This window comes from Coregonus clupeaformis, chromosome 21 (genome assembly GCF_020615455.1).
Source record: "Coregonus clupeaformis isolate EN_2021a chromosome 21, ASM2061545v1, whole genome shotgun sequence".
In the NCBI taxonomy this organism is placed as follows: Eukaryota; Metazoa; Chordata; class Actinopteri; order Salmoniformes; family Salmonidae; genus Coregonus; species Coregonus clupeaformis.
The window spans coordinates 46,380,843-46,400,294 of NC_059212.1; the positions used below are offsets into that span (position 1 = coordinate 46,380,843).

General features: G+C 40.9%; 2 protein-coding genes across 3 annotated transcripts in view; one reads left to right on the forward strand and one right to left on the reverse strand.

Annotated features, from left to right (window-relative positions):
- LOC121535719 (serine protease FAM111A-like) overlaps positions 1-10,764 on the reverse strand; it is a 31,510-nt gene extending 20,746 nt beyond the window's left edge. The window contains exon 1 of one of the 2 annotated variants that reach the window (XM_045205934.1): positions 10,573-10,764. The gene's annotated coding sequence lies outside the window, so the exon portion shown is untranslated. The remainder of the gene's footprint in view (positions 1-10,572) is intronic. The other variant, XM_045205935.1, reaches the window with a different exon arrangement.
- Positions 1-19,452, forward strand: part of LOC123481536 — a 44,564-nt gene that overhangs the window by 21,150 nt on the left and 3,962 nt on the right. The window lies entirely within an intron of this gene.

Genomic DNA, 19,452 nt, shown 5'->3' on the forward strand with positions numbered 1-19,452 from the left:
AGAAGGAAACTGTTTAGGTTTGAAAAACAAGCAGGCTGAGGGACAGAGATAACAGTTTCTGGAGCTTGAAAAGCAGAGACTAACAGAGTAAGAAAAGGAACAGACGAGAGCAGAGTATTTAATGGCCACTAGGGGAAATAGCTGGGATCGGTAAAACTCTAAGATAGAAGAGGAGAGAGATTTACTAGGGGGTGGATCAAATAATTGATAATGGATCATTTGAATGAGATCACATGTAGCAGATTTAGAGTAATCAATTAAATAATCATTGTATACTCGAGGAATTTTGAGGGATTTTATGAGGTTAGGCATATTTAGGTCATAAGAGGGAGCTACCAAATTAAGTTGAGCCTAACTATCTTTGATTGTTATTTTTCAATTGGGTTTTTCAAATAAAATAAAAACACACCCAGCATGATGTTTATAAAGGGTTGTTATGTTGAATTTAGGGAATTTTCAACAGTTCATAGGTGGTGTTTACTATGCTGTGGGATGGAACGGTTTATTGGGTGGTATTTGAAACTAAATTCATGGAATAAGCTGCAGTAATCAGAAGAATGTACAATCTAAGGCAAGACAACTATTGCCTAGATCATTGATTTAGCAATAGGGTCAGGTAGATAAGGAAAATAAGAAAACAATTAGATGAAGAATGATGAGCTTTTTGGTAAGGATAGACTTCTGTAAAGCTAAGGTCGTCATTATGTACTGCATACGGGTAAATCAAGTGATCTTATCTATGGGAAGGCAATGGCAGCCCATGGTAAAATCATTTGGAACTCTGAGGAGGAAGAACAGGTTATGTTGTTGCTCTCTTCCCAAACAGTCTTAGCTTTTAATAAATATATCAGGGATGTTACCCAAATGGTAGAGAGTAACGAGGGATATGACATTGGTAGTGATTTAAAGATGAAGTTTTTTGGTGGGCTATTAGATATAACTGGGTTAATCATGAACATAGAGATTTTTATTCTTTGTTGCTAGACAGAAGACTTAAGTGACTTAAAAAATAGACTTGTCATGTCCAACAATCAGTCTTCAGGTAAAGGCCGGGAGAGCCGGGGGTAGAACAGAGGTTGAACTAAACATAAGTGTTTTTACAAGATAAGAGATTGTTTGATTGGATTACTAATTGATTCTGAACTGAATGAAAGTCGAATTTAGCCGCCATAAAGAGAAAGGAAGTGGGAGGAGCAATAAAGAAGCAAAAAGAATCTCAAAAATGAAAGGCATGGCAATTGGTTGATAAATAACCTAAGGGAATGTTTAGGAAGGTGGAAAAAATTGACACATAAGCAGAACTATGTGTCAAGAGGGGGAAGAGGCTAATTGTATTAGATAATATACGAAGGAGAGGACAAAATACTTTTAAAAAAACATTTTTAGATAGTCTAAAAGAGAATGCAGTCAGAAATTGTTACATTAATCTGAACATGTGTGAAGATAGTTTATTAACCACACCCGTATGTCAGAGGTTTTGTGCCCCACAGGTGAACTAAAGGAGAAGGTGACCCACTATCTAACCAGGTGACTGGTGAGCATCCAGTCACTAGAAGGAAAACTGGAAGCAGGCCTGTTGGGAAGGGCCCCTATCAGGTTATGTTGGTAACCGCCTTTGCCATTAGAATAGCAGAGAGAGGAACCTGGGTCCATGTTACCCACTGCAAGAAGGTAGGACCACATACAAGCACCGCTTAGCACACGCAGAGTTGACGAGCGGAACTGCGCCACAGGGTGCGGGGTCACCTCTGTCAACGAAGATCTCCTACCCAGACCTATCATCACTGTAGTGTGTTCCTAGGGTGTGAGTATGGGGTGGTACCGAGCAGAAGGACTCAAGACAGGAGAGGGTTGGGGTTTTTGGGAATATGGGTGACCCTGAGCTGCATCATAGTCTCGGCAATAGTCGTGGTAGGTCAAAATCCACCACCACCTCACACCAATTACGCTATGGCCTTACCATTATTAAGAAATAAAGGGAAAGCGACCCGACATACTGACCATCAAGGGCGAGTGATCTACAAAATAGGAGTCAGAGAAGGGTGGGGAGTAAGATTCAAAATTATGATTAGGGATCTTATCAGAGCGGATAAGCAAGCAACATGGGATTATAAGATCCCGTTGTATTTATGTTCAGCCCCCTCAGCGGATTGTTCCTGGGCTCAGGTATTTAGACATACTGGGGGAAGGAGATATGAGACAGGGGGGGGGGCTGGACGTCCAGATGGAGGATAAGAAGGTATAACGACATCCCCACGGAGATGGTAGTAACAATAGTAAAGGTCACTAAAGAGGACATGAAAAGAACTTACTGGGCTTGTGCGGACGTATACGGACGGGATACTTGTCTAAGATTATATTTAATGGAGTTAAAAGATATAGAGGGAGCAGGTACTGGCATTAATCCATTAATGACAATAGACCGAGTAAATCAGTCAAGGGATGACGGAGTCAATTTGACTAACCCGTCCACTATGAAAGATTTTCTCCTCCAGGAATGGAACAATGAGGAAGTGGAGGGGGTCCCTGATGAGAATCTCTGGTTAAAGTGGATGAAATACACCGCTAGGGCCTTGGGGGAGACAAATTGTTATGCATGCTCCATTGGGTGACCAGCAATGTTGACCGCCCCAATGCCAAAGGCAATGTTTCCCTGTGTATTAGACCTGGGGTCCAATCAAAAAGAGCCAAATTGCACAGGGATTGGGCTGGCAAAATTGACATACTCGGCCAGCCCACCTAGATTCACTTTAACTCCTGGCGAATACCAGTGTTACAGACATAGAAATGGCACCCGTAACTTGGGTGATTTTGATGGCTGTAAGGAGATAATTAATGTGACTGATTTAGATAAGGAAGGAAGGGAAAAAAATTAGGAACCTAACCATCCCTCTGACTGATGTGTGGTGGGCATGCACTAAACAGGGAGCATTCGGCAGACATTACCAGAGGGATGGGTGGGTACTTGTGTACCAGTATTGTTGGTCCAACCTGTAAGAATTGGTCATCAAAGACCAGTGACAGGAAGAATAATTAGGAGAAAAATAAATAAGTCAGGAAGGAAATAGCCCAATTTGGATAGATGGTATAGGCATCCCCAGGGGTGTTCCAGACGAATACAAAGCTATAAATCAAACATGGGAGAGTTTTACTACAACATTTTTCTGGTGGGGGACAAACAAAAATATGGATTGGATAAATTATATCTATTACAACCAACAGCGATTTATTGACAAGACTAGTGATGCAGTAAAGGGGATCTCTGGGCGATTATCCGCCATCCCGCTCATAACTTAGTAGAGGTTGGTTCTAGATCAGGCAGAAAGGGCCGGTGTCTATAGAAAGATAAGCCATTGTTGCATATTTATCCCTAACAACACCACACCGGATGGGACAGTCACCAGAGCTCTTACAGAATTAACTGCACTGAGTGAAGGATGAACTGAACTCAGAAGTTAGTACATTGTGGATAGGGTGGTTTGATGAAATATTTGGTAAATGGAAAACCCTAGCAGCCACCATCTTAGGAGCGATCAGTGTTTGTATGGGTATTCTTGTATTATGTGGTTGTTGTCTTGTTCCCTGTGTCCGAGGATTAATGAGTCAGGCGTTGGTGAAATGCAGTATCTAAACAATGATGAGAGATGGACTGACTCCGGACTCTGACCAGGGGAATGTGAAAAACAATCCTCCAGGCTTGGTGGATGACGAAGATTTGGACCCTGAAAGACCGCAATTGGATGAAATGTTTATTAGTTCTGATGTGATCTCTGAGATTAATCATGCTTGTAAAATACATTTATCCTGAATGTGGGAATATTTAGTCAAAGGGGTGGATTGTTAGATTAATTTGGATTTTAAGAATAATGACTAAAGAATTACACCCCAAACACAGTATAAATGTTAGAATTATCATGTGTCAACCCACTAACAGAAGGGCGTTACTAACCATTCAAGGGGGGAGGCGGGAACTGTTTAAGAAAGGTGGGAGGAGCATAGTGTTTTTGTTTGTCAAGAAGTATAAAGAAAGGAGATTTGTGTTTTGGCCTCAGAGCTCTCACCATGAATAAAAATACAGATAAGACTTGTGAGTTGTGGACCTTGAATCATTGATGATTAAAACTAGAGCCTTACAACCTCTGGTAATGATTCAAGCTTAGGGTGAATTAGAGATAGAAATTCACGTGACACCTAATCGCGTGGTTAATATTCATTACATTTAACTTGTAAATAAATAAGCTTGTCATTTTAATTTCTAAATAAAAGTTTGGCTTTTGTTTTTTAGTTGAGTGTATAAAAGGTATTGATTTCAGGTTCATGGATAGTACCTGGTCATTTAAAGCTGTTTTGCTGGCTATGTACCACAGTCCACCTCCAAAACTATCCATATTTGTTTAGTAGAGACCCGACTGAGTATTTTCCACCCCAGTTTATAAGACAACGGTTTTTCTCCACAAGCCAATAAGTATCTCATATACCCTGTATTGCATTGCAGTGAATGGAGTAGGTGGAGTAAGGAGTCACCAGTACTCTGTATTAAACCTTTTACCCATCACAATAGATCCATTTAATTTTTGCAGACTCTAAGTAATTCCAATAACATACATTTGTATTTTATTAAAAATATAAAAAATGTATGCACTCACTAACTGTAAGTCGCTCTGGATAAGAGCATCTGCTAAATGACTAAAATGTAAAAATGTAAATTAAAAGTGTATTTCTTTAAATAAAGCCTACTGGTGGTCCTCTGTAGCTCAGCTGGTAGAGCACGGCGCTTGTAACGCCAAGGTAGTGGGTTCGATCCCCGGGACCACCCATACACAAAAATGTATGCACGCATGACTGTAAGTCGCTTTGGATAAAAGCGTCTGCTAAATGGCATATTATATTATTATTACTCCAGGGCTCTCCAACACTGTTCCCAGAGCGCTACCCTCCTGTAGGTTCACTCCAACCCCAGTTGTAACTAGCCTGATTCAGTTTATCAACCAGCTAATTATTTCAAATCAGGTGCGTTAGATTGGGGTTGGATCCAACATCTACAGGACAGGAGCTCTCTAGGGACAGGGATGGAGGCCCCTGGCCTACACAACAGCTTTCAACATTTTTACATTTACATTTTAGTCATTTAGCAGACGCTCTTATCCAGAGCGACTTACAGGAGCAATTAGGGTTAAGTGCCTTGCTCAAGGGCACATTAACGTCATTTAGCAGACGCTCTTAGCCAGAGCGACTCACAAATTGGTGCGTTCACCCTATAGCCAGTGGGATAACCACTTTACAATTGGGGGGGTAGAAGGATTCCTTTATCCTATCCCAGGTATTCCTTAAAGAGGTGGGGTTTCAAATGTCTCCGGAAGGTGGTGAGTGACTCCGCTGTCCTGGCGTCGTGAGGGAGCTTGTTCCACCATTGGGGTGCCAGAGCAGCGAACAGTTTTGACTGGGCTGAGCGGGGAACTATGCTTCCGCAGAGGAAGGGAGCCAGCAGGCCAGAGGTGGATGAGCGCAATGCCCTCGTTTGGGTGTAGGGACTGATCAGAGCCTGAAGGTACAGAGGTGCCGTTCCCCTCACTGCTCCATAGGCAAGCACCATGGTCTTGTAGCGGATGCGAGCTTCAACTGGAAGCCAGTGGAGTGTGCGGAGGAGGGGGGTGACGTGAGAGAACTTGGGAAGGTTGAACACCAGACGGGCTGCGGCATTCTGGATGAGTTGTAGGGGTTTAATGGCACAGGCAGGGAGGCCAGCCAACAGCGAGTTGCAGTAGTCCAGACGGGAGATGACAAGTGCAGACGGGAGATGACAAGTGCATCTCCCGTCTGCAGTTTCAACATACCAGTATTTGTGTAAAGTTTTAAAAGAAATGCTGGTATAACTACAATATTAAAAATAAAATATGTCAAAAGGTGGTTGCAATGCTGTGAAAAAACAGTTGCACCGTTTTATATTCCCAAAGTTTAGCATGTCTTTGCAGCGGGACTCTTATTTTGAAGATTGAATGTTTAAAATAAATAAATGGATGAATAAGATATTTGAATACAGAAGTGCCCTTTCTTAACGATCTCTACAGCTTCTGTCCAAAAACAAATCCTGTGAAATGAGGTCAACACATACTGGAGGACAGTGGAGGCTGCTGACGGGAGGACGGCTCATAATAATTGCTAGAACGTAGCGAATGGAATGCCATGTATTTGATACCAGAGTAGGAGGCCGTTTTTTGTGCCCAAAGTTGACCTTAAAAAAATAAAAATAGTGCATGAATAACACTTCAAAATCTCGAAATGTTGAGAATGAAGTTGCATTATTTCGAGAATATTCTAAATTAAACTTAGAGAATAAAGTCGAAATATTTCAAGAATAAACTCTACATTTTATTTGAAGAATAGAACATTTCAATAACATAGTCAAAGTTATATTTCAAGATTAAAGTAGAGGATTTGATTAATGACATGCCTCCCTGGCTCCCTGTTGCTGTGCGACACCATTGAAATGCCCTAGTTCGATGACCTGGTGAAACTATACTTTAGAATTGGCTTTAGTAAGAAGGAAATTGTTGCTCTTTTAGCACATAATAACCATATTACCATAAGTATTAGGACCTTGAAGAGGTTGTGCCGCAGATTGGGTCTTTTCAGGAGGAGGAGGTAGCCTATTGGCTTTGGTGTAAAGTGTGGTCCTCTGTAGCTCAGCTGGTAGAGCACGGCGCTTGTAACGCCAAGGTAGTGGGTTCGATCCCCGGGACCACCCATACACAAAAATGTATGCACGCACGACTGTAAGTCGCTTTGGATAAAAGCGTCTGCTAAATGGCATATTATATTATATTACTGTTATATTAAAGTGAAAGCAACTGTAATGTATGATATACATATTAGGAACTTCATCATTCCTCCTCAGACCTTACCCCCCTTCCCTAGTCAAGTATCAACCCTCCCCTAGTCAAGTATCAACTCTGCACTAGCCAAATGTCACCCCCTTATCCTCAACCCTCCCCTAGTCAGTTATCAAATGAGTTCCTAATATGTATTTCGTACCTGCTGATCCCAGTTGTCACCTGATAACGGCTGAGAAAAATATCCTGCTGCAGCTTACTACCTCCAAAGGTTTTTACTTTGTCTAAATATTATTTATACTTTATTCTCAATTTTATTTAAATTTTATTGTGAAAATATTGCGACTTTATTCTCGAAATATTGCGACTTTAACTACATTTAATTTAGACTTTTTTCTCAAATTAATTGCAACTATTGTCGAAATTTCGAATTTAATCGCTAAGTATTTCGAGTTTTTAAAGCACTCTCCATGCAATGTTTTTTTGTATTTTTTTTAAATCTTCACTTGGCCCTAATACTCTTCAGTAAAACATAAATAAATAAATCGAACAACAGCACTGGTTGACATTATTCTACATGAAACAAAATGTGATGATTCATGAAAGTTATTCCCTTCTTGAATCTTAGGGGGCTTTCACATCAAATTCGTTTGGTGGGGTTTTTCCGAACTCTGGTGCGTTGACCCCCTTAGTTCGACCTGTTCGGTTCATTTGGACCGCACTCTACTATCCGCACTAAACAACCCGCCGTGGTCTCAGTCTGATCCGGACCAAACACGGGAAAATAAATCAGACTCTCGCATTATTATTGGTAGTTGGACTGACGCAGCATCATAACTTCAGAGCTCTGAAGCATTCTGTGAGTAGAAGCGCATTTATGAGCGCATCCGATACAGATTAGGGGAGACGAGGGCTAAACCTGGGATATACCGTCGGCTACTGAATATAGCCTAACAGGCCGAACTAAGTATCTACAAAATATACTTTCCTGCAACCCGCCTCACTCAATGTGGAACGGATTCTATTATTGACTTACCTTTATCTGGAGTCTCCAGTTGAAACTAGCTAGCCAGCTGACTGGCTACTTGCTCTTAGCCACAGCTGGCGGTATTTCACCCAGAGCATTGGATTTTTTTCTGCGGGATTGATTTGGTCACTGGACATTAATCACCGGATATTCGGCCAGTCTGCACAGCGCGTTATCGACCCAGAACATATCGGTTTTTCCGCCGGAATCACTGAATCACTGGACCTTTAACTCCGGATTCATCGCTACCAGCTAGCTACAACAAAACGGACGCTGTGGTCTGGCTATGCAATCCGGTTTCCGAGCTGGTCATGGGTGCACTTCAGCCACGCTCAAGGTCCTAAACGATATTATAACCGCGATTGATAATAGACAGTACTGTGCAGCCGTCTTCTTCGACCTGGCCAAGGCTTTCGACTCTGTCAACCACCGCATTCTTATTGGCAGACTAAATAGCCTTGGTTTCTCAAATGACTGCCTCGCCTGGTTCACCAACTACTTCTCAGATAGAGTTCAGTGTGTCAAATCGGAGGGCCTGTTGTCTGGACCTATGGCAGTCTCTATGGGGGTGCCACAGGGTTCAATTCTTGGGCCGACACTTTTCTCCGTGTATATCAATGATGTCGCTCTTGCTGCTGGTGACTCTCAGATCCACCTCTACACAGACGACACCATTTTGTATACATCTGGCCCTTCATTGGACACTGTGTTAACAAACCTCCAAACGAGCTTCAATGCCATACAACACTCCTTCCGTTGCCTCCAACTGCTCTTAAACACTAGTAAAACTAAATGCATGCTTTTCAATCGAACGCTGCTGGCACCCGCCCACCCGACTAGAATCACCACTCTCGACGGGTCTGACCTAGAGTATGTGGACAACTACAAATACCTAGGTGTCTGGTTAGACTGTAAACTCAACTTCCAGACTCACATAAAGAATCTCCAATCCAAAGTTAAATCTAGAATCGGCTTCCTATTTCGCAACAAAGCCTCCTTCACTCATGCTGCCAAACATGCCCTCGTAAAACTGACTATCCTACCGATCCTTGACTTTGGCGATGTCATTTACAAAATAGCCTCCAACACTCTACTCAGCAAATTGGATGTAGTCTATCACAGTGCCATCCGTTTTGTCTCCAAAGCCCCATATACTACCCACCACTGTGACCTGTACGCTCTTGTTGGCTGGTCCTCACTACATGTTCGTCGTCAAACCCACTGGCTCCAGGCCATCTATAAATCACTGCTAGGCAAATCCCCGCCTTATCTTAGCTCATTGGTCACCATAGCAGCACCCACCCATAGTCTGCGCTCCAGCAGGTATATCTCACTGGTCATTCCCAAAGCCAACACCTCCTTTGGCCGCCATTCTTTCCAGTTCTCTGCTGCCAATGACTGGAACGAATTGCAAAAATCTCTGAAGCTGGAGACTCTTATCTCCCTCACTAACTTTAAGCATCAGTTGTCAGAGCACCTTACCGATCACTGCACCTGTACACAGCCCTTCTGAAATTAGCCCACCCAACTACCTCATCCCTATATTGTTATTTATTTTGCTAATTTGCACCCCAGTATCTCTATTTGCACATCATCTCTTGCACATCTAGCATTCCAGTGTTAATACTATTGTAATTATTCTGCACTATAGCCTATTTATTGCCTTACCTCCATAACTTGCTACATTTGCACACACTGTATATATATATTTTCTGTTGTATTTTTGACTTTATGTTTTTTACCCCATATGTAACTCTGTGTTGTTTTTATTGCACTGCTTTGCTTTATCTTGGCCAGGTCGCAGTTGTAAATGAGAACCTGTTCTCAACTGGCTTACCTGGTTAAATAAAGGTGAAATAAAATAAAAAAATAAAATTCACGTCGCATTTAGAGCGGCCATTGCGCGGTTTCCTCCCGGTGTTGTTGGAAGACCAAAGCGAAAGTAATATGAAGATTGGGACACACAAGTGATGCTGCATGGTCATCATAAACGGATTTAACTAGAGCATTTTTGTCCAATAAAGAAATTACTTTCATGGACATTTGGGCCAGTATGAAAAAATAAAAATGTATGCACTCACTACCTGTAAATCGCTCTGGATAAGAGCGTCTGCTAAATGACTAAAATGTAAATGTAAATGTTTAGTTCGTTTGACATTTACCAATGTGAAACCAACTGGACCAAATTTTTTAAAAAAATACAGTGTAACAAATAGTCGAACTCTGATTGGAACTATAGCGCAAAATTATGTGAAGACACCCTTGAAAAAACTAGGCCACAATCCGGATTTTGTTGTTGTTGAACATTTGGTTAAACTACGCTTTGCATGAATCAATCAACATTAATACATTTCTTACCTCGTAAAAAAAAATCGTATCATATGTTTTAGGATACCAAAGTTTAGAAATAGGCTACATTTCCATCAAGTACTCTGTCACTGTGAGAAGAAAATAGCATATCAGGCTACTGTATCCTACACCTAGAAGATGGCGCCAAAATAAGAGGGAGATCACCTGAGATCAAAAGTGGTCGATCAACAAGATCAACGAGTGCCTTCTTTACAGTCACTCTGTGCATACTTGAAATATGTATTAATGTATAAACATACCGCTTTCTTTATTGTAATTCATATTTCTGGATTCACGCATTTCATGACAGTCTTGACCTAAAACCAAACATGTTTCACTCAGAGATGATAACAGCGGGCTACTTACGAGGATAGTTCTTCCTAAACGACAAGACAGTCCACGCAAACCATGAGCAGCATAAACTATTAACCAGCGCTGTGTTGATGACCTGGGCAGAATAACATCAAATGAAACCAGCAAACCCCTCTCAGAAAACTTCGGAAAGAATATGATAATTCCATGTGTTCTTCTTCTTTGGTATAATGGTGTTCGCAACAATTATATGTGCATTCCGCCACCTACTGTACAAGTGGATAAGGATCCCAAAAAGAAAATTAAAAAAACATTTAGCTGTAACTGTATATGCATTCGTAAATCAGGTCCTTTCTTGAGTTGGGCTCTGGGATGTAATAACCGTTGAGCATCTGATCTTATGGTTGATTGTGGAGGAAAGGGGGTTGAGTGTGTTAGAGTGTGTGTGTGTGTGTGTTTATCCCACATCTGTTGCAAGGGGTTGTAAGGATGTTAGGGAGAATATAGGATGAACCACAATAATTGTTTGCTAAAATAATAATTGCTTGACAAAAATGTCATGTAATACAATGGCAATCCGGGTTATAGGTAACAATCTTACGCATGAACTGACAACATTATTACGCATATTAATTGATAATGATGCAAATTAAGATATGCAAGATATTTGAATATATATATATATATATATATATATATATATATATATATATATATTCAGGTGAGAGCATTGGAAATGCTTTTGGCGGTTGACCTGCTTCTGTTTTGTGGGTGGCACTATGTGCTGTTTTCGATGGATGGGTCCTGGCCTCTACGGGGGTGGTGATCCGGGGGGACGGGGGTGGAGTATGTTGATCACTGGGATGACGGCCCAACTTGGGGTGGGGAGAACAATTGGAGGGTTACTTAGTAGCAATGCAAATATCATGGTACAGCTATATGGACACTCAATCACTATGGTATTTTTTATTGGTAAATATACAAACATATACAGTGGGGGAAAAAAGTATTTAGTCAGCCACCAATTGTGCAAGTTCTCCCACTTAAAAAGATGAGAGAGGCCTGTAATTTTCATCATAGGTACACGTCAACTATGACAGACAAAATGAGAAAACAAATCCAGAAAATCACATTGTAGGATTTTTAATGAATTTATTTGCAAATTATGGTGGAAAATAAGTATTTGGTCAATAACAAAAGTTTCTCAATACTTTGTTATATACCCTTTGTTGGCAATGACACAGGTCAAACGTTTTCTGTAAGTCTTCACAAGGTTTTCACACACTGTTGCTGGTATTTTGGCCCATTCCTCCATGCAGATCTCCTCTAGAGCAGTGATGTTTATGGGGTTGAGATCTGGAGACTGGCTAGGCCACTCCAGGACCTTGAAATGCTTCTTACGAAGCCACTCCTTCGTTGCCCGGGCGGTGTGTTTGGGATCATTGTCATGCTGAAAGACCCAGCCACGTTTCATCTTCAATGCCCTTGCTGATGGAAGGAGGTTTTCACTCAAAATCTCACAATACATGGCCCCATTCATTCTTTCCTTTACACGGATCAGTCGTCCTGGTCCCTTTGCAGAAAAACAGCCCCAAAGTATGATGTTTCCACCCCCATGCTTCACAGTAAGTATGGTGTTCTTTGGATGCAACTCAGCATTCTTTGTCCTCCAAACACGACGAGTTGAGTTTTTACCAAAAAGTTATATTTTGGTTTCATCTGACCATATGACATTCTCCCAATCCTCTTCTGGATCATCCAAATGCACTCTAGCAAACTTCAGACGGGCCTGGACATGTACTGGCTTAAGCAGGGGGGACACATCTGGCACTGCAGGATTTGAGTCCCTGGCGGCGTAGTGTGTTACTGATGGTAGGCTTTGTTACTTTGGTCCCAGCTCTCTGCAGGTCATTCACTAGGTCCCCCCGTGTGGTTCTGGGATTTTTGCTCACCGTTCTTGTGATCATTTTGACCCCACGGGGTGAGATCTTGCGTGGAGCCCCAGATCGAGGGAGATTATCAGTGGTCTTGTATGTCTTCCATTTCCTAATAATTGCTCCCACAGTTGATTTCTTCAAACCAAGCTGCTTACCTATTGCAGATTCAGTCTTCCCAGCCTGGTGCAGGTCTACAATTTTGTTTCTGGTGTCCTTTGACAGCTCTTTGGTCTTGGCCATAGTGGAGTTTGGAGTGTGACTGTTTGAGGTTGTGGACAGGTGTCTTTTATACTGATAACAAGTTCAAACAGGTGCCATTAATACAGGTAACGAGTGGAGGACAGAGGAGCCTCTTAAAGAAGAAGTTACAGGTCTGTGAGAGCCAGAAATCTTGCTTGTTTGTAGGTGACCAAATACTTATTTTCCATCATAATTTGCAAATAAATTCATTAAAAATCCTACAATGTGATTTTCTGGATTTTTTTTCTTCTCAATTTGTCTGTCATAGTTGACGTGTACCTATGATGAAAATTACAGGCCTCTCTCATCTTTTTAAGTGGGAGAACTTGCACAATTGGTGGCTGACTAAATACTTTTTTCCCCCACTGTACCTACAAATCCAACAAAACCTATATGGACGAACATCATTCCTAATACCACGTAATGGAACAGTTGTTTAAAACAACTTTGAATGGGGTTAAAAAATGTACTAGCCTTCTGTAATAAGCAATACATTGTAAATATGTATAGAGTCATCCATGGTTGGATGGTTTCATGAACTCCTTTAGAGGTTATAATGAAGTCCTAACAATGTCTGCAACAAGGCCTGTTATTTACAGTTAGAGTTTAGCTTATTTACAGCTAGAGTTTAGCTTATTTACAGTTAGAGTTTAGCTTATTTACAGTTAGAGTTTAGGTTATTTACAGTTAGAGTTTAGGTTATTTACAGTTAGAGTTGAGGTTATTTACAGTTAGAGTTGAGGTTATTTACAGTTAGAGTTGAGGTTATTTACAGTTAGAGTTTAGGTTATTTACAGTTAGAGTTTAGGTTATTTACAGTTAGAGTTTAGGTTATTTACAGTTAGAGTTGAGGTTATTTACAGCTAGAGTTTAGGTTATTTACAGCTAGAGTTTAGGTTATTTACAGTTAGAGTTTAGGTTATTTACAGCTAGAGTTGAGGTTATTTACAGTTAGAGTTTAGGTTATTTACAGCATACAGAACATGTTTGTTTTTGTCACGCCCTGGCTCTGGGGACTCTGAAATGTTGAGCCAGGGTGTGGAGTTTCTGTGTTATATTTTCTATGTTGATGTTCTAGATCGTTTAGATCTATGTTGGCCAGGGTGGTTCCCAATCAGAGGCAGCTGTAGCTCGTTGTCTCTGATTGGGGACCATACTTAGGCAGCCTGTTTGGCACTAGTCGGTGTGGGATCTTGTTCCGTAAAGGTTTGTTTTGTGTAACCTAGGACTTCACGTATCGTTTGTTTGTTGTTTTGTGTTGTGTTAAGTACTTAATAAAATGTACGCTTATCACGCTGCGCCTTGGTCCGTATCTTCCGTTAACGATCGTGACATTTTTCTTATTTCCTATTTTTTAAATAATGCTGATTAACTGTCTGAACATAGTCAGTATTGGGGGTTAGTCTTGAATGTCAATAAGAAGTAATATAATTGTGTGGTATGACTTTACAATGTCCAGCTGCATTATACACCACGTAGCTTTATAGGAATCAGACTTTACAATGTCCAGCTACATTATACACCACGTAGCTTTATAGGAATCAGACTTTACAATGTCCAGCTACATTATACACCACGTAGCTTTATAGGAAGCAGACTTTACAATGTCCAGCTACATTATACACCACATAGCTTTATAGGAAGCACATTTTACAATGTCCAGCTACATTATATTCCATATAGCTTTATAGGAATCAGACTTTACAATGTCCAGCTACATTATATTCCATGTAGCTTTATAGGAATCAGAATTTACAATGTCCAGCTACATTATATTCCATGTAGCTTTATAGGAATCAGACTTTACAATGTCCAGCTACATTATACACCACGTAGCTTTATAGGAATCAGACTTTACAATGTCCAGCTACATTATACACCACGTAGCTTTATAGGAAGCAGACTTTACAATGTCCAGCTACATTATATTCCATATAGCTTTATAGGAATCACACTTTACAATGTCCAGCTACATTATATTCCATGTAGCTTTATAGGAATCACACTTTACAATGTCCAGCTACATTATATTCCATGTAGCTTTATAGGAATCAGAATGTACAATGTCCAGCTACAGTGGCTTGCGAAAGTATTCACCCCCCTTGGCATTTTTCCTATTTTGTTGCCTTACAACCTGGAATTAAAATGGATTTTTTGGGGGTTTGTATCATTTGATTTACACAACATGCCTACCATTTTGAAGATACAAAAATATATTTTATTGTGAAACAAACAAGAAATAAGACATAAAAACAGAAAACAGAAAACTTGAGCGTGCATAACTATTCACCCCCCCAAAGTCAATACTTTGCAGAGCCACCTTTTGCAGCAATTACAGCTGCAAGTCTCTAGGGGTATGTCTCTATAAGCTTGGCACATCTAGCCATTGGGATTTTTGCCCATTCTTCAAGGCAAAACTGCTCCAACTCCTTCAAGTTGGATGGGTTCCGCTGGTGTACAGCAATCTTTAAGTCATACCACAGATTCTGAAATGGATTAATAATAATAATAATATGCCATTTAGCAGACGCTTTTATCCAAAGCGACTTACAGTCATGTGTGCATACATTTTTTGTGCATGGGTGGTTCCGGGGATCGAACCCACTACCTTGGCGTTACAAGCGCCGTGCTCTACCAGCTGAGCTACAGAGGGATTGAGGTCTAGGCTTTGTATACATTATACACCACGTAGCTTTATAGGAATCAGTTACTAATCTACTGAAACTTCTTCATGGCCAAGTTGTTTTATTTAAACATCTTGGGAATAATTTTGACCCACCATTATTTTGCTAATTTATTTGGACAGTGAAGCTAAAACTTTTAATTTGGCGCTATACTCCAGAATATTGGATTTGAGATCAAATGTTTTATATGAGGCGACAGTACAGAATGTTACCATTTATTTTAGGGTATTTTCATACATATCTGTTTTACCATGTAGAAATGAATGCACTTTATGTATCTAGGTCCCCTATTTGAAGATGTCATAAGTATTTGGACAAAGTCACTTATAGTGGATTACATTTAGTTAAAAGTTTAGTATTTGGTCCCATATTGACTACAAACCTGTTGGATGGATTTACCGTTTGTTTTGGTTGTGTTTAAGATGATGTTGTGCCCAATAGAAATTAATGGTAAATAATGTATTGTCATTTTGGAGTCCAAAATGACTCAATACATTATTTGTAAACAAAATAATCTGAAGCTAATGCTAGTTCTCAGGTCTCAGGCTAGGTTACTCATGGTTCCCTGAACCACCCTGATTACACGTCTTATCAACCGGAAGACATCATAGCTAACGTCACACCTCCAGGCTGAATAAACGACTGTTCTTACCAGCCATAACATCACACCTCCAGGCTGAATAAACTACTGTTCTTACCAGCCATAACATCACACCTCCAGGCTGAATAAACTACTGTTCTTACCAGCCATAACATCACACCTCCAGGATGAATAAACTACTGTTCTTACCAGCCATAACATCACACCTCCAGGCTGAATAAACTACTGTTCTTACCAGCCATAACATCACACCTCCAGGCTGAATAAACTACTGTTCTTACCAGCCATAACATCACACCTCCAGGATGAATAAACTACTGTTCTTACCAGCCATAACATCACACCTCCAGGATGAATAAACTACTGTTCTTACCAGCCATAACATCACACCTCCAGGATGAATAAACTACTGTTCTTACCAGCCATAACATCACACCTCCAGGCTGAATAAACTACTGTTCTTACCAGCCATAACATCACACCTCCAGGATGAATAAACTACTGTTCTTAACAGCCATAACATCACACCTCCAGGATGAATAAACTACTGTTCTTACCAGCCATAACATCACACCTCCAGGCTGAATAAACTACTGTTCTTACCAGCCATAACATCACACCTCCAGGCTGAATAAACTACTGTTCTTAACAGCCATAACATCACACCTCCAGGCTGAATAAACTACTGTTCTTACCAGCCATAACATCACACCTCCAGGCTGAATAAACTACTGTTCTTACCAGCCATAACATCACACCTCCAGGCTGAATGAACTACTGTTCTTACCAGCCATAACATCACACCTCCAGGATGAATAAACTACTGTTCTTACCAGCCATAACATCACACCTCCAGGATGAATAAACTACTGTTCTTACCAGCCATAACATCACACCTCCAGGCTGAATAAACTACTGTTCTTACCAGCCATAACATCACACCTCCAGGATGAATAAACTACTGTTCTTACCAGCCATAACATCACACCTCCAGGCTGAATAAACTACTGTTCTTACCAGCCATAACATCACACCTCCAGGATGAATAAACTACTGTTCTTACCAGCCATAACATCACACCTCCAGGATGAATAAACTACTGTTCTTACCAGCCATAACATCACATCTCCAGGCTGAATAAACTACTGTTCTTACCAGCCATAACATCACACCTCCAGGATGAATAAACTACTGTTCTTACCAGCCATAACATCACACCTCCAGGATGAATAAACTACTGTTCTTACCAGCCATAACATCACACCTCCAGGATGAATAAACTACTGTTCTTACCAGCCATAACATCACACCTCCAGGCTGAATAAACTACTGTTCTTACCAGCCATAACATCACACCTCCAGGCTGAATAAACTACTGTTCTTACCAGCCATAACATCACACCTCCAGGATGAATAAACTACTGTTCTTACCAGCCATAACATCACACCTCCAGGCTGAATAAACTACTGTTCTTACCAGCCATAACATCACACCTCCAGGCTGAATAAACTACTGTTCTTACCAGCCATAACATCACACCTCCAGGATGAATAAACTACTGTTCTTACCAGCCATAACATCAAACCTTCAGGATGAATAAACTACTGTTCTTACCAGCCATAACATCACACCTCCAGGCTGAATAAACTACTGTTCTTACCAGCCATAACATCACACCTCCAGGCTGAATAAACTACTGTTCTTACCAGCCATAACATCACACCTCCAGGCTGAATAAACTACTGTTCTTACCAGCCATAACATCACACCTCCAGGCTGAATAAACTACTGTTCTTACCAGCCATAACATCACTCCTCCAGGCTGAATGAACTACTGTTCTTACCAGCCATAACATCACACCTCCAGGATGAATAAACTACTGTTCTTACCAGCCATAACATCACACCTCCAGGATGAATAAACTACTGTTCTTACCAGCCATAACATCACACCTCCAGGCTGAATAAACTACTGTTCTTACCAGCCATAACATCACACCTCCAGGATGAATAAACTACTGTTCTTACCAGCCATAACATCACACCTCCAGGATGAATAAACTACGGTTCTTACCAGCCATAACATCACACCTCCAGGATGAATAAACTACCGTTCTTACCAGCCATAACATCACACCTCCAGGCTGAATAAACTACCGTTCTTACCAGCCATAACATCACACCTCCAGGCTGAATAAACTACCGTTCTTACCAGCCATAACATCACACCTCCAGGCTGAATAAACTACTGTTCTTACCAGCCATAACATCACACCTTCAGGATGAATAAACTACTGTTCTTACCAGCCATAACATCACACCTCCAGGCTGAATAAACTACTGTTCTTACCAGCCATAACATCACACCTCCAGGCTGAATAAACTACTGTTCTTACCAGCCATAACATCACACCTCCAGGCTGAATAAACTACTGTTCTTACCAGCCATAACATCACACCTCCAGGCTGAATAAACTACTGTTCTTACCAGCCATAACATCACACCTCCAGGATGAATAAACTACTGTTCTTACCAGCCATAACATCACTCCTCCAGGCTGAATAAACTACTGTTCTTACCAGCCATAACATCACACCTCCAGGATGAATAAACTACTGTTCTTACCAGCCATAACATCACACCTCCAGGATGAATAAACTACTGTTCTTACCAGCCATAACATCACACCTCCAGGCTGAATAAACTACTGTTCTTACCAGCCATAACATCACACCTCCAGGATGAATAAACTACTGTTCTTACCAGCCATAACATCACACCTCCAGGATGAATAAACTACGGTTCTTACCAGCCATAACATCACACCTCCAGGATGAATAAACTACCGTTCTTACCAGCCATAACATCACACCTCCAGGCTGAATAAACTACCGTTCTTACCAGCCATAACATCACACCTCCAGGCTGAATAAACTACCGTTCTTACCAGCCATAACATCACACCTCCAGGCTGAATAAACTACCGTTCTTACCAGCCATAACATCACACCTCCAGGATGAATAAACTACCGTTCTTACCAGCCATAACATCACACCTCCAGGCTGAATAAACTACCGTTCTTACCAGCCATAACATCACACCTCCAGGCTGAATAAACTACTGTTCTTACCAGCCATAACATCACACCTCCAGGATGAATAAACTACTGTTCTTACCAGCCATAACATCACACCTCCAGGCTGAATAAACTACTGTTCTTACCAGCCATAACATCACACCTCCAGGCTGAATAAACTACTGTTCTTACCAGCCATAACATCACACCTCCAGGCTGAATAAACTACTGTTCTTACCAGCCATAACATCACACCTCCAGGATGAATAAACTACTGTTCTTACCAGCCATAACATCACACCTCCAGGATGAATAAACTACTGTTCTTACCAGCCATAACATCACACCTCCAGGATGAATAAACTACTGTTCTTACCAGCCATAACATCACAC